We start from the raw sequence: 3,274 nt of genomic DNA, 5'->3' as shown, positions 1-3,274 counted from the left end.
GTGTCAGGAGCAATTCAGAACTGATTCTCTCCCTGGAGACCAATCTTTGAGTTTTTCCTTCTCTGCTTTTCAGGGGGCCTACTCTTCCACAGATGGAGACAGATTCCACTGGAGGCTAGGAAAAGTGTGCTGCATGGAACTGACCCTCCCAGGCTCATGTGCATTTAATTAAAACATCACTGTTGTTTCCACCCTCACGGAATGACAGAATGCGGGTGTGTGTGTGTGTGTGTGTGTGTGTGAGGGGAGGGGGGCACTAGATATGATTCTTTTTGAAACTCCACACATGATCCTATTGGGAAGCATTTGGAGAGGCGACTAGGCCAAAAGGAATGACCGTTCTTTTGGTTGTTATCCAGATTTAAATCCATGTCTTCTCCAGTGATCAGTTTCTGGAATTTACACTTTCTCCCTCTTGCAGCTACGCGGAGGAAAACACCCTTACAAGTGGAGCTTTCCCTTATAAATACAAATGTGTGTTGCAAAAGGCACCTTCTACTGGGTTTCAGAGCTTTTCCTTAGTTTCTTTAAAATAATCCTTAGGTGGGACCCCTGGGTGGCTCAGGGGTTAAGCGTCTGCCTTCCCCTCAGGGTGTGATCCTGGAGTCCCGGAAACCAGGCCCGCATCCCGCATCTCCTGCATTGGGCTCCCTGCATGGAGTCTGCTCCTCCTCCCTCTGCCTCTGCCTCTCTGTGTGTCTCTTGTGAACAAATAAAATAAAATAAAATAAATAAAATGAAATTAAAATAACATAAAATAAAATAAAATAATAAAATAAAATTCATTAAATTAAATAAATAAAATAATAAAATAAAATATAAAATAAAATAAAATAAATAAAATAAAATATATAATATAATATAATATAATAAAATAAATAAAATAAAATAAAATAAATAAATAAAATAAAATAAAATAAATAAAAAATAAAATAAATAAAAAATAAAATAAATAAAAAATAAAATAAAATATTCCTTAGGCCAAAGAGACATGTTTTGTGGTGACAAAATGCTCCCCTTCCATAGGAAAGTTTATTTTCATAAGTCCCTGCCAAATAATGTTACAAATTGAATGTACTTTTTAAATTCCCATTGATGGGACACCTGCGTGGCTCAGGGGTCGAGCTTCTGCCTTCCACTCAGGGTGTGATCCCCGGGTTCTGGGATCAAGTCCTGCATCAAGCTCCCCACAGGGAGTCTGCTTCTCCCTCTGCCTATGTCTCTGCCTCTTTCTGTGTCTCTCATGCGTGAATGAAAAAAGAAAAATCTTCAAAAAAAAATAAGTAAATAAAAAGAAATTCCCATTGATGTAAAGTGTTGGGGTTTGGAGCCAGTAGCCAAGAAGGAATTCTTGAGACATCTTTAGTGCAGAAAGGTGGTTTTGTTAAAGCACAGGGACAGGACCCGTGGGCAGGAAGAGCTGCCCTGGGGTTGCAACTGGTGACTGATTATATAGTTCCAAGTTGGGAGAGAAGAAATGGCCCGTTGTCAGGAAAGCCTGGTGTCCTGGGTCAGAGGCCATGTCCTCTTTTTCTCTCCAGAAATTCCTCACATTTAAAAATTGCAAACACTGATTTTTCTAGTTTTGATGTTTCTGCTTTATGTTCGGGACAGCATGAGCCTCCAAAGCACTTTGGAAACAAGGCTTCCAGGATGTCGACAGTGCTAGCTATTTTTTTTTTTTTTAAGATTTTATTTATTCATGAGAGACACAAAAAGAGGGAGACAAACACACAGAGTGAGAAGCAGGCTCCCCACAGGTAGCCCGGTGTGGGACTCAAACCCGGGACTCCAGGATCACGCCCCCAGCCTAAGTCAGAGGCTCAACCGCTGAGCGACCCAGGCGTTCCAGGGGCTAGCTCCTTTGAAGGAAAGGACACTTAGTACTCTTCAATAAATCCGGTCACGAGACACCTCAGATGTATATTGGTGGGCTATATGTCGGAGGAAAATTGCTAACATATATCTTGGGAGGTAGAGATAAAGGTAGTTTCTAAAGGAATTTTTATATGTTAAAGTAAACACAAAGGAGACACTTGGGTGGCTCAGTCTGTTAAATGTCCGCCTTGGGCTCACATCATAATCTGAGGGTCCTGAGATCTAGTCTTGGATGGGGGCTTCCTGCTCAGTGGGGAATCTGCTTCTCCCTCTCCCTCTGCTTCTACCCCCAGGTCACTCGCTCTCTCTCTCTTTCATTATTTATAAACAAAATCTTTACAAAAATAAAGAATAGACTCATAGATGGGGTGGGGGGAGAAAAGGACAGGAGGAGGGGTGGTGGTAGAATAATGTTATTGTACGATTGTCTTTTGCCCTAAGCAAAGTGTCAACATCCAGATAGTTGAGCTCCCAGAGGAAGGTCACTCTACTTAGTTGAGGACTTGTCAATAGGCTGCAGGCAGTAAGGAAATTTAATTTTTTCTTTTGCCTTTGTTTCCCACATCACCATCAGTAGTAAATGAGAATTCTAATTCATCCATATTTTTATTAAAATTGGGTATTATCTGGGGCAGCCTGGGTGGCTCAGCGGTTTAGTGCGGCCTTCGGCCCAGCGCCTGATCCTGAAGACCTGGGATCGAGTCCTGCGTTGGGCTCCCTGCATGGAGCCTGCTTCTCCCTCTGCTTGTGTCTCTGCCTCTCTCTCTGTCTCTCATGAATAAATAAATAAAATCTTAAAAAAAATAAAAATAAAAATAAAATACAATAAAATTGGGTATTATCGTGTTTTCATTATTTTAGCCATTCTAGAAAATATTCAGTGGTTTCTCACTGTAAAATATCAAGTAGTCTTACTACGGTTGTCCTGGTGACTGAACTTGAAACCACTTAAAAGTATGAAGTTAAAGAAAATCAAAATGTCTGCATTAAAACATCTGCATTAAAACATCAGTGAGGCGGGCAGCCCCGGTGGCTCAATGGTTTGGCGCCGCCTGCAGCCTGGAGTATGATCCTGGAGACCTGGGATTGAGTCCCACATCGGGCTCCCTGCATGGAGCCTGCTTCTCCCTCTGCCTGTGTCTCTGCCTCTCTCTCTGTGTCTATGAATAAATAAATAAAATCTGAAAAAAAAAAAAAAAGACCCATCTTTATAAAATAAAAAACAAAAAAAAACCATCAGTGAGGCATGATGTTAAACCTGGTAACCCTTTTTCTCTTTTGGGAATCCTCCCCTCCTCCCTTCTTAGACTTTTTTTTTTTTTTTTAAGGAATCTGATCCTAACTGAAAACATTATAAACTGAGCTTGTAGCACAAACACAATTCCTATTGAAACTA

The sequence above is a fragment of the Vulpes vulpes genome, chromosome 1 (assembly GCF_048418805.1).
Source record: "Vulpes vulpes isolate BD-2025 chromosome 1, VulVul3, whole genome shotgun sequence".
In the NCBI taxonomy this organism is placed as follows: domain Eukaryota; kingdom Metazoa; phylum Chordata; class Mammalia; order Carnivora; family Canidae; genus Vulpes; species Vulpes vulpes.
This window is presented reverse-complemented; position numbering follows the sequence as displayed.